The 13,133-nt window shown below is 41.1% G+C and overlaps 1 long non-coding RNA gene across 3 annotated transcripts in view; it reads right to left on the bottom strand.

The window, feature by feature from the left end:
• LOC310846493 overlaps positions 1-2,723 on the bottom strand; it is a 110,830-nt gene extending 108,107 nt beyond the window's left edge. Inside the window, exons 1-2 of one of the 3 annotated variants that reach the window (XR_014565337.1) lie at positions 754-2,723; positions 214-310 (exon numbers count right to left, since the gene is read on the bottom strand). This is a non-coding gene — a long non-coding RNA (uncharacterized lncRNA). The remainder of the gene's footprint in view (positions 1-213; positions 311-753) is intronic. The other 2 variants (XR_014565338.1, XR_014565339.1) reach the window with 2 other exon arrangements.
• Between the last annotated feature and the right edge of the window lie 10,410 nt (positions 2,724-13,133).

Here is a 13,133-nt window from a genome sequence, read left to right as displayed (position 1 = left end):
ACCGAGAACCTAGACCTGACAACTGCCCTGAGATCTATGGCTGAAGGACAATATAAACATTTAATAAATAAATCCATAATAAAATTAAAATTGAACTGGTGGGACACCTAGGTCACTTAGGTAGTGTCTAGGGGGTCCCAGTCTTCTTCACTTGAGAAAGGAACAGCAAACACTTAAGCAGTGGAGATGTACCTGGGGCCTAAAGCCTCTTACCTTGATTCAGAAGGGGACTCAGCTGCCACAGTTGCTGCTTCACTGGGAGAAAAGTTGTGTGGTCCCCTCTTCTGTTCTGGCTCTCTATCCTCCTCCTCTGCAAAGAAACAGTGGGCAATGAAACGTTGTGGTGTATTAGCTTGTACATTACTCAGAAGTAAGCCCCACTTTACGTCCATGGGAATTGCTCCCTGTTAAGTGTTTCTTCCTGCAGAGGCCTAGGGCAATTGGCTCCAGAATCTGTGGCAAAAATGATGAGCCTAGCATCAGTTTCCAGCCAGAAATTACGGGGCGAGTAGTCCCTGGTAGAAAAAATAAGTTACTCTGTTGGGATGCTGGAAATACTCACTGTAGCCTCTTCCACTGGGTAGGTTCTTGGGTTTGGCTGAAGGGGAAGAGGGTTTTTTACAGAACCCAGTTGAGCAAAGTAAAATAAATCATTCATAAAGACAGCATTTTGAAACCTGGAGCTCCAAACTTAAATGATAACAACACAGTACAGTAGTCTGTAATGTAAACATAAAAATGTTGTTTGCTTACATAACACTGCAGACTTGATTCAAGCAGAAAATGGCAGTCAAGTAAGTCAGGCAAAATAGACTTCTAGATTACAAAACACACATTTGAATATGGTGCCTGTGCTCAACAGAGCACAGACTACACCCTTTCTCCACAGCTGCAAGATGTAAAAGAGTTGAGCTCTGGACAGGAAGGAAGTAGTAAGTTTCTTCCTATTGTTCTCTTCCTGCCCTGTGCAAACAGAGGATGTGACCTCACCGAGGGCCCTCTAGGAATTTGCAGAGAACTCGTATGTCTCTTAACCCTTTGTTCAGCTAACAAACATGAAATCTTTATTTTGACTGGAGCATCATTGTACCAAATTAAATTCAAAGAAAACACACACATATTATCCCAAGCCTTTTCTTCAAGACATAGTTCCTTATTTGTTTTCTTTTGTAAGTGTTTTCCCTTCCTGGAGACAAGGGCGCTGCTAGTGATTTTTATGATTGGCTAAGAAGAGGAGATGGACAGAAGCAACTAGGAAGCCTCTTTGTCACTGAGAATGTACTGTATTAATGTGATTGCGGGTGGCAATAGGAAGATTGAACCTTGGGCTTTGGAGGCTGTTTATGACACGTAATGTGGATGGTGAAAAGTTGCTGTTTTTGTTCCCTGTGACATCATTTTGAGACTCATTGCTTAAGGCGCTCTGCTGTGCTCAGCGCTGAAAGGTTACCAAGCAGGGAGAGACATGGAGGAAAACAGAGTTGTTGCCTGGAGGCACCTGTGGAGCCATCAAATGATGGAACGCAACTGAGATCTCAGGAATGCCTGCTCAGGAAAAGTGCTTCTGGTGATGGCAGTGACACTTTCAGACTAAGAACCTGAAAATAAATCAGGACATATGGATAGCAGTGGACTACTGGGTTATTATTTTTTTCTGCACTTCTGATTGTTTTCTGAACTTCTGAATATGCCCTGCTATTTGCTAATATATAATAAATGGGATGCTGGTGGCACTGTGGTCTAAACTACTGAACCTAGGGCTTGCCATTCAGAAGGTCAGTGGTTCGAATCCCCGCAACGGGGTGAACTCCCGTTGCTCGTGTCGAAATGTCCAGAACCACAACAGCTCGATCCCTGCTCCTGCCCACCTAGCAGTTCAAAAGCACATCAAAGTGCAAGTAGATAAATAGGTACTTCTCCAGTGGGAAGGTAAATGGCATTTCTGTGCGCTGCTCTGGTTCGCCAGAAGCGGCTTAGTCATGCTGGCCACATGACCCGGAAGCTGTACACCGGCTCCTTCGGCCAGTAAAACAAGATGAGCCCCGCAACCCCAGAGTCATCCACGACTGGACTTAACAGTCAGGGGTACCTTTACCTTTAATATATAATAAAAGCTGACCTCCTGATCCAGTCTGTTTTTAGTAGGCCATTGCCTTGCATCTCGCAACATTGGTATTATTTATATGATATATGTCCTCCGTTTTGAACACCCATCTTGGCTGTGAACAAATTGTCTTTATACAGAAATGCTTCAACTGTGATTTTTACTTGAGGACAACAAATATACTTGTAGGTGTTTAATATAGGCCCCCAGCTCCTTGTAGCAGCATAAGAAAAAAGTAAGGCAGGGGAAGTAGCAAGTTGAAATATATATATATTTCATTCAAGTTCTTTCCTTAAAAACCATCAGATCAAGTTCTTGCTAGCCGCACCAGTGACAGCCTTGAAGGATATATATATGGCTCTGAATGTTTAATGCTCTTGAAGTACAGCAAAAAGGAGCTAGTTTCTGAGCAGGACCAGCAGGGAAATAGAAGTCTGCATTTTTTAAACTGCAGACGTAAGTATTTCCTGGAATGTAGTTATGCTTTTTTCATTGTACGGATCGAGACAACAGATCTCCATGTAATGGGGACAGCTAGGTGAAAAGTTTTAAAATTGTTGTCACATGATAAGCGCCTATCTATTTTCCCATATGCCTAAGCCCGGCCTTGGCTGGGGAGGGCAGGGTATAAATAAAAATTATTATTATTATTATTATTATTATTATTATTATTATTATTATTATTATTAATGTTACCCATCTCTCAGTCTTCATTTGTTGACTTTTTCTTTCTTCCTCTTCACCAACTGTTTAGAGTTTTAAACTATGTTTTGCATTGTTACAATAGATGCTATGTTTGCAGCTTTAAAGACCTGTTAAATAAATAAATAAAATATATTACAAGTCTGTGGGTAGTGTTCGTCATTCCTAATTTTATGTAACATTCTGTGCAGCACCTAATTTTGGGATTCTGTTGTCACGTTATCTAAAAACACAAGAAGAGTCCTGCTGGACCCATACCAAAGGCCTATCTAGTCTCTATTCTCACATTCTCTTCCCACAGTAGCCAACCAGATGCCCATTGGATTGGAAGCTGACAAATAGGATGCGAGCACAATAGCACTCTGCTTCCTGTAATCTTCATCAAGTGATGTTCTGGGGTGGTGGAAAAGCACTGCTATCATTGTAGCTAGTAGCTTTTTATAGCATTATCCTCCATGAATGTGTCTCATCCCAAAGCCATCTATGTTGGTGGTCATCGCTACATCTTTCTTCCAGCAATTCTAAGTGCAAGCTGAAAACTGTTTTTGCACCTAGCATGTCCTAATTAAATCTGTATAATACCTAGTGAGTGTGATATTAAAATGGGCTTTTCTATCATGCCTAGCATTTATTACACACACACACACACACACACACACACACACACCAAAAATCCCCCCACATTTCAGACCTTTAAACATCCAACAAGAAGAGGAATGCAGGAGAAATGAGAAGCTTATTCGCTACATCATGATGTGTTAGTTTGTGCCTAACAAACTGTTTATCCAACCAATAATCAAATGTTATTGTTGTCAAAGTGGTTCCATTTGCAGCCATTTTTTCATTAAGAGGGTGTGGCCTACCAGGTAAAGGAAGGTGATGGCATGAAATACAATGAAAAGCCAAGTCTTCAGGTTTAAATTTCTTTCAGGATTCTAGGGGCAAACAGATATTGCACAGCTTTTAGAATTTCTTTATCTGCTGAACTGTTTGGTGAGTATAGCTTTTGATTTTATTGCATTTTGTGATTCTTGTTTGTGAGCCACCTTGAACTTTGAGGAGGAGAGGCAGGGTATAAATATGTTAAAATCATCCATCCGTCCATCAAAATAATGGCTAGAGCAGCTTGTGCTGCTGGTACACTGTAACGAGAGAGTGCTTGATCTGACTTTTCTTTGGTTTATTTTGAAGGAACAAGGCATACGTCTGGTTTGCATTGCATTGTGGCATCCATGACCTCCATAACCCTCACTCCTCTTTGCGACATAGAATACAAGACCAGACTTCCTGACTCCAGAGACTGTAAGGAGGCAAATGCTGATAAGTCATCAATGACATTGGGGAAAACTCCCCATCAGGGCCAGCCCACCCACGAGACAGGCAACTTCCTTGGGCACTGAAATACCAAGAAGCAGCATCTCCCACAGGCCCCCACCACCAACAGAGAAGCAGTGGTGGCTTCCAGCAAGATCTCGTGAGAGTCTGTGAGAGTTTGCAAGAGCTCATCAGAACCTGCCATCATTGCTGCTTCACAGGCACCATCACACAAGCCAGGTAAGGGGTCATGGCAGCAGGGTGACAGCAGTGGGGTGGGGCAGAACCTTCTTGTTTCACCTCAGGTGGCAAAATAGGACACAATCTCCTTCTCCCAGTCCTCTCAGAGAACAAATTTTCTCCAAACATACATTAGGGTCAGCCCAGGCATGATTTATGACATCTTAAAATTAGAAAGAGAAAGCTTGTTTACTCTGAATTCAGGAATTTACGCTAGGCATCTCATGTAAACAAAATGACAATCATTAAGCACATTTGAGAAAAAAATTTACCAGCTTTTGTTTCACAAGAAACTTCTATTTTCCTCCTCTTATGACATCACTCCACCTCCCATTTTATATATCCACCTATGATATCCAAAATCTCATTTAAGGCTGCCATTCTGAGTGGCCTAATCAGTATAGCATGACTTCTACGATGCTCAACATGCTCTACACTGCCCTCAAGGACCAACTGTAGTGCTCCATTGGATATCAGAAAAGGAACTGGTAAGATTTTGTTGCCTATTTATCAGAGAGACCCCACTTCTCTCAAGCACAGAGGTATTTATCCCAGCTTTGGGTCCTGACCATCTTTCATTCTCTCTATTGTTGGATTGCCCTAGTTGCAAAATGGTAACTTTGCTTCTATCTCGATCTCCCAAGTCCATAAGTAACTCACCTACTTTTGTACTTACTACAGAATAAGGTCATCATTCCTTCAGCTCAGGAGTATGAATGTATTAATTAAGTGTACCTGTGGTTTTTATATGTAAACGTATTTTGCCCACATCCATTACCGTGAAATTAATTTATGTAGGCTTTCTTTCTTGTAATAAAAAATAAGTCTTGTGTCGTTACATATTTAGGGGGATAAGTATGGCTTAAGCATACATTAGAACAGTACTTGATTGTTTCTCCATGCAAAAGATCTCTCCTCTCTCAAGCGATGTTTTTTTCCGGGTTCTTACATGGAGTGAAGTATCCCACATATACGTGTACCAATGCTTCCTGAGGCATATGGCTGTTCACTCTGCTGGAACAGATGGACTTTTAGTCTGATAAAGCAAAACAATTCTTATGTCCTTAAAGATGGGAAACCATATAGACAATTCCATCTGCAAATGCATGAAGAAGAGTTGCTGTTGCAGCTGCCACATGCTCTTCAGTTTCTACAGAATATTTCTCAACTTAGCTTGAAACCTCTAGGTCTTTTCCATGTGCAGTATCTGGAAATCTTTCAGCTCTGTCACTATGATATCTTTGGGGATCTAAAAAAAAAATGACAATTACTCCTCCCTCAAACCGCCTTCCATTCATATTGTTCACTGTGCTGTGCGTTGCAAATAGAACATTTCCCATTAAGATGGCATCTCAACATTTCTATATATGCAGAGAGCATGTTGTGAAAAGCTTTTAATGATAGCTAATGAACCAGGCTGAGAGAGGCAATGCAAACAGTAAACAATGTTATTATGGCAATTTATAAATATCTTTCATTATTAAAAACAGCTGCTCAGTCATGGTGTTCTAAAATGAATTGAAGGATAAATCTGGAAGTGATTTTCAACCAACCAGGTGTCAACTCTGTGCCTACTTACTTGTTTCTCTGATAATATTCTAGAATGTGATTAATGGGCTCTTCTTTGTGCAGCATAAGAGAGACTTATATAGTACCGTCACTGGTAAGCCAGTTCAGGGTCTCGAAAAGCAGAGCAGAGTACTACTCCACTGACAGCGATATGTCAGTGGGACAATGCTGGCTTGGACAGAAATGCCCTGGACCACTTACAGGAAGTTCCATGGGTATAGTTGTTCCACTGGTGATGTTCCACCAAAAGGGTATTTGTGTATTTTAATCTTGTTTTTAAGTTGTATTCATTCAACTTGTTTTTATTATTGCTTGTTAGCCGCCCTGAGCCCGGCCTTGGCTGGGGAGGACGGAGTATAAATAAAAATTATTATTATTATTATTATTATTATTATTATTATTAGGGTAGATGCAGAGCATACTGGGTGTCAGGAGCCCAGACTGCCGTCTTGATAACAAAGCACGCAAGTCGTAATTAGCTTGAAGATTTATTGCAAAAGAAACATCAGCCCCAGATGCTCTGTTGGAGCTTCCATACCCTATGAATCAGTTGACCCTTCTGGGGAATTCTTCCTGCTTCTGCAGAATATCCTGAACCTATGACCCTTACCTTTTTGGTTTTGTTTCCTGGCTAATACCTTTCCCATATGTCTACTCCTGGGGCTCATTGGATTAATTGCCTCCTCTTCTGGTGAGGAAATGTTCCTCCTCTTGCTTTCTGAGTCTGCCTGTGCTTCTTGAGCAAGTTGGCTTCTCTCCTCCTGCCCTCTGCATTCCTTCCATTGTCAGGGGGCGGGGGAGTAGACAGCTGACTGCTCCCAGGTGCCTGAGAGAAATGTGAGCTTTCCTGCTGCTGGCTGCTTCTTAACTCGTGCTGTGCCTCTCTACTTGGGGCAGATGTGTTCATGACACTGGGTGTGTGCCAAGGGTGGGGCAAAGATCTTAGCCCTTGCATTTCTCAGGTGTGATCCTGAAACTGGAAAATTCCCTCCCATTGCAGTAAACAAAATTGCCCCTTCCCATCCTGCCCATAGCAAAATTTGTATATCTCCCCTCATCCCACAAGCAATGTAAGGTAGGATTGGTCTGTTAATGTCCAAAATGCCAGGACTGTTGACACTGAGAATGTTGACATGCCTAATGAGTGGCCAAATTTATGGTGAAAATGTGTCAGTGATTGTGGACAGTTGTCTAATGGTGATTGTCAACGATGACAGTTGTAATTCCTTATTACAACTCACCATTACATTGTATTGGCCAGAATAAAGAGGCACAAGGGCAGAAGGTAAGGCTGTGGGGAGGAGTCAGGTCTCTGCAGGTCTCCCATGAAGGGGGATAGTCTTTCTGCCTCTCTAGATTTCCCCCCCTTGCACATATTAATGCCGGCCATACTCAGTGCCATGGACAGGGTAATCACTCCAATGCACTGATAAGTCACAAACTAATACGCTGGTAGAGACGAAAACTAATACGCTTGTAGATCGAAAATCTAATGCTTTCTTTGCTGGAGGCTCAGTGCACTTCTTAGCCAGGTAAACCAGAAGTTGTTCCTCAGATCATATTTTAATCTGAGCCAGAGAAGAAATTCCACTAGTCTCTTGCTTGTCTGGATGGAAGACAGTCAGGGTGTATGAGTGTGTAGAAACTGAACAAAGGTAAATTTTGCCTTAATTGCTCCACCCACCTTTGCCTCGAGTTGTGCCCATCACTGGCATTTGACCCTTGGAAAGTTACCTAGAAGGAAATGCTACCCTTGGGCCAAAATAGATTCCCTCCCCCCGCTCTGGATTGTTGGCAATGACTTCCAGTTTTGCATCATCCACAAATATGATAAATAAAGTGCCAACTCCATCCAGTTGGACCTTCTTGGGATCTCTTTGAAGTTACCTCACAGCACTGACTGATCCCTTTGGAGCCCCACTTGTTATTCTTTTCTGGCTTGTTATTTATTGTCCTCTATTCAGAGGACAATAGATGCCCCTGTATGGCCCTGGTCTTGACCTGTGTCTTCATCAGGTTTAAATGCAGCTATGAGGAAGAAGAGAACAGGAGCGATTATTGTGCTACATCAGTAGCATCTGAATGGCAAACAGCATACTTTCTTCCTTCAATTTTCCATATAGTATCTGCATTGGAAGTCCAGAACTAACCAGCCTAAAAGATCAGCCTGCATATTTGGATTTTATGGCTGCCGAATTGGGTTATAAACTTTTATTTTAGAAAAGGATATAAGAAAGATTTCTTGTTTTCATTATAGCCGAAACATTACTACTGTTATATCTAAATGCAGACATATCTAAACAAAACAAAACAGCATCTTCCAGTGATGAGTCTTTTTTATATATGCATTTCCGAGCTAGCATTGAAGAATATGCAGGTGCTTTCAGAAAGAAAAAGCTGCATAAAACCCCAAGCAGAAGATTTCAGATATTGTTAAAGCAGATTCACATTTTATTGCCGCAGATGTGCAGGCAGCTGTATAAAAATCCATCAATAGTTGATGCTTTTGAAGCACTGACAATCAGTCTGCAGGGAAAATAAACTAAAAAGGGCTAATCCTGGATTAAAAAGTATGCAGATTACTCTCATTTTAATGATGAATAAAGCTGAATGAAAACCAAAAAACAACAACCCAAAACCCTATGTTAAGTAGCATAGAATGTAAAATTTGTTTGGAAGCAGTTTAATCAAGCAGACTATGCATGTCTAAAGATGACCTTGGGCACAAATACTAGCAGAGGCCATGTGTCATATTAGATCCCAGGACAGCTTTCATAGCCATGATGACGAAAAATACATTTCTAGTAACCTCCTGTGTTTTGGCCATTTCTTGTGGTCCAGACCCCTGACACAGTTCCTTTCAGCCACTAGCCTTCCCACCTGAAGAATGCTATGTATCCCTCTAATGCTTTCAGCCTAAGGGCCACATTCCAATGGGTGGGGCCAGAGGGGAAAGGAGGTGGAGCTGGGAATGTGACTCTCACCTCTGTGCAGTAGCCTACATTTCAGCCACACGAAAACAATAGAGTTCTACACACACACACACACACACACACACACACACACAGCATTCCATTCTACATTCAGGTAAGCAAGAGACATTATGGCAGTTCAAGGACACCTTAGAGCCAAGTAAAAGCACTCAAGGAAGTTGCAGAGCAGGGTGGGTGAGATTGTGACCTCAGGAGAAGGGATGTGGTATAGGGAGCGGGCATGGCCTGGGGACAGTACCAAGATCTGGACAGAGAGGCATGTGGGGCTGCATTTGCCTCCTCAGAAACAGCACCTCAAGAGCTTCCTGTAGTTGACAGAAGGGCTTGGTCCTAATGTGAAATGGAGCACGTAGTTTTGTGAACCTCAGAGGTGATCTCACAATCTATATTTATGGTGGGTTTGCCAGTCTGCAGGCAACATGGTACAGTGGAAGAGCAACAGTGGGTAGCACGAAAGGCTTGCAGTATGGAAGCACCCTATGTCATTAGAAGGGCCATCAGATCAATTGTTTTAAAATACATCACACTATAAATTCCCATGAAGAAGCTTTTTGTGATATTTTAGCTTAGGTTTATCCTTTCCCTGTATTGAATTTCAGCATATGAACAGGAAATTAACTGGCCTAGAATTTGTTTATGCCCCTGACCTCATCCATCCATCCATCCAAGGAAGAACATATTTGGTTACATTCAGTGTTTTTTTTCTGGGGGGACGCAGGGGTATGCCTACCCCTAAACATTTTGTGAATCTAAGTTTGGCCTCATTGAGGGGCAGTATTTCAATATGAGTAGGAAAATGAGAGTACCCCTAAACATTTTTTTAGAGGGAGGGAAAGCACTGGATACATTTATTCTCCCAGTTGGCTACTAATGGTAAGTACTTGGTGCAATGCATTATGAAAAATTATGCATTTTTGTGGTAGTTCAAGATTTCTTCTGCTTCATGCCCAAACGTGCTTCATTCTTTGTGCCCAAAATGCGCTGCTCAAGTCATTGTTTATCCTGCTGTAGCCTAACAGTAGCCTAACTGCACCCAAGTCTTGGCAAAAGGGAGGTGAAACCCTGGTTCCAATCCCTCGTCCATTGAGGTCAATGGTAATATTTCCTTGAGTTTATAAGGAGCTAAATTAGACAGAGACCATAATGGTGATCTAATGGACTGCTTTTGATCTTTTGCATTCAGTTTCTTAACAGCAGATTTCCTGTGGCTTATTGCAAGCTACCTTTAAAACCTGACAGATGTCCTCCACATTTTCTGAACCATAGCCCATTTCAGTGTGGTCATCATTGCATACAGTACAGTGGCATCCCAATGCTTCCTTATTATAACATCTCTCTCCCCCTCACCTACCTACCTTCCTTCCTTCCTTCCTTCCTTCCTTCCTTTTGCATACACTTTGCTTATTCACTGGCAACCCAGCTGTCACTGTTGGCAAAAATATGGCTGGGTTGCTGTTCTTTCCCTAGTCATTTTGAATTCCTGTTGCTTTTAAATTGTGGGTGGACTTTTTGTTGTTCCTGGTATTTAAAATACTTCCTATTTTAGTGTGGTTGGCACTTGGAAACTGCCCTAACCCATTAGGGACAGTGGATGATTAAAAAAAAGGAATCACAAACATTAATTGACGAATGCACCACTGCAGTTATCTCGGCCGGCAGCATTAAGTATGCTGACCAATACAACACAGAACCTTTCTCTGAATTCTTTACTGGAACAGGAGAAGATGGAAAGAAGCTGAGTCCTCTTCCTGCAGAGGAAAACATATTAAATTCCATTTCACACAGCTACAGCTGTAGCTACAGCACATCTTAACACAACATTACACCTTGTATCAGAACAGTAACTGAGCCATCACATAGACAAAAGCACAGGTGAAACACTTTAAAAATATTTATGCTATATTAATTTTAACACATACACAATGCCGGATTTATGTTTAAGCTAAACAAGCTATAGCTTAGGGCCCCACTTTCTTGGGGCCCCCCAAAAAAATTAAAAGGGGAAAAAACTAGATGCACATTTCCAAAATTTAAGATAAAATACAAATAAAACCTACATACAGCAACAGTGTTTTGTGTTGTGTAGGCTCCTATGATGCAAGTAATGGGCCCCACCTGCTAGTCTGCTCCCTAAAATATCACTGGTTTGCTCATTTCTATATACATATAGGGTGACTATATTCTGCATGTGCAAATGGCTTTAGATACCTATTAGGTCCATAAATTGCCATATAGCATATATTCAACACAAAAGACAGTGGCAATTTGTTGTTGACAAAAGACAGCTGGACATATAAAAGGCCCCCTTACCTTCAGTAGCTTAGGGCCTCAGCAAACCTAAATCCGGCCCTGCACATACATAGCAATCAATGAAATTGTTTGAAACAGTTTCTCATATAATGGTTTATTTAATCCCCATTTGATTCCTTAAAACTTCCTTCTGTGTTTGCTTTCAACATGGAGTCCTTCCCCATTAATGAGGGACTAGAACTTAATGAGATGTGATGTTTATGACACAATTAATAACAACCACTGTGTGTACTTTTAAATAACAGGCACGGGGGAGGGCACCATTTCTTATGAAGATCATAGCACAAGAGTAGGAGATGCAACCTCGGTCATCATAATAGTGCTGGTGGTCATGAGAGACAGTGAAAGACAGGAAGTATGCAGCTCTGCCATGAGGTTTGCTACTTGCCTGGTCATCGGTTCCAGGTACAATTCCCACGGACCTTCTCAGCAAATAACCTTTACACCATCTCTAGGCAGCAGGACAGATGTTCTTGCCTTTGAAAATAAAAACACACTGCACTGTATAATGCAGACTAGAATAACATTTAGGATTTACATGTTACCTGTGGGCGGGCACGCAGCTGAGATAAGGCACTATCCAATTGATTTCCCGTAGATGTCACATGGAGAAGAGAAGAGCTGGCTACAGATCTCGGAATCACCGGTGAATAGACTAATGCAGACACTCACTGCTTGAGACATGCGTAAGTCCTAAGGACTTGCCAGACATTATGTTGAGACAGCTCTCTGCTGGCATCCTGTCTACACAGCTTTATGTGTTATGTGTATAATTTATTACAGATCCCATCATCTTTAATTTAAGATACATGCCATAGCTTTGCCATGGATTTCAACAGACTTGTGTCTGCTTATGCTAGCTGTGCATTTGAGCCAACAGTTAATTGGTTTCAGCTTCAATATTATATTAGAAAGTAGCATATAGGCTGCACGTCCCTGCATTTAATAAAACAGTGCCCTCCCCCATGGAAATCAGCAATGACAAATACGATAGTAGGAATCTTGCGCTACAAAGATTTTGAGTTGCTGTAAGTACTGGGACTTCGGATGAAAAGGTATGAAGCTATTAATGCCTATCTTAATATATATTTGGGCTTGATTTTGAAGTATATGCTAACATAGGCATTAACAACCTCATACATTTTCATCCCAATAGTCTGAATAGTTTTATACCCAAAAAAACAGATACCACAAGCAAAGTTATGCAAGGAACTTTTAGACTACTGTAATGACTTTTTTAAAAAAGGAGTGTATATGCTGTAAAGACAATGTTGATAAAAGACTTAAAAAGAAGTTTTGACTAGAAAAGGTGAGGAGAGAAAGAGTGGGAGTCAAAGATCAGAGAACAAGGAGGCACAACACAGAAAATCCCTAGGATTTTTGGCAGGAGAGGATGTTAGTAGGGAAGTTTTGTTGTTGCAAAATATGCAGATGGAACCTAAAATTACTGAAATGAAATGTTTATATTTTTAGCAATGGCTTTCAAACATGTTGCCACTTAATTGTATAAAACCATCTTTGAAAACAAAGATATCAGTATTATTTTTTTTAAAAGTAAATCATATAGTATATCTGGTTGCATACATAAAAAGCTACAGATGGAGTTTTTATATACAGTTGTTTGCTCAGTAGATAGAATATTGAATCCTTCACCCATTAACTGCATCCTCACTACAAATTTGCTGCACCTGCTATTTTACATCTCGGTATATTTCATACTGAATATTTATGGCTCATTCAGAATGAAATGTGAAGGTCTCTCTCTGGCTAGTAGCAGGACAATGATGACACCTACTGGGCACAGTTGATCAGTCTTCATTACACTGACATAGCCAAAATGGCTTTGCTTGTTTTAGGGCTAGTGTCACTTAGCTAAATAAATGTTACGTCAAATAAGCAGG

The sequence above is a fragment of the Podarcis gaigeae genome (assembly GCF_964106915.1).
Source record: "Podarcis gaigeae genome assembly, chromosome: 6".
NCBI lineage: Eukaryota > Metazoa > Chordata > Lepidosauria > Squamata > Lacertidae > Podarcis > Podarcis gaigeae.
Note: the sequence above shows the minus strand (reverse complement) of the source record. Positions and strands in the feature narration are given on the sequence as shown.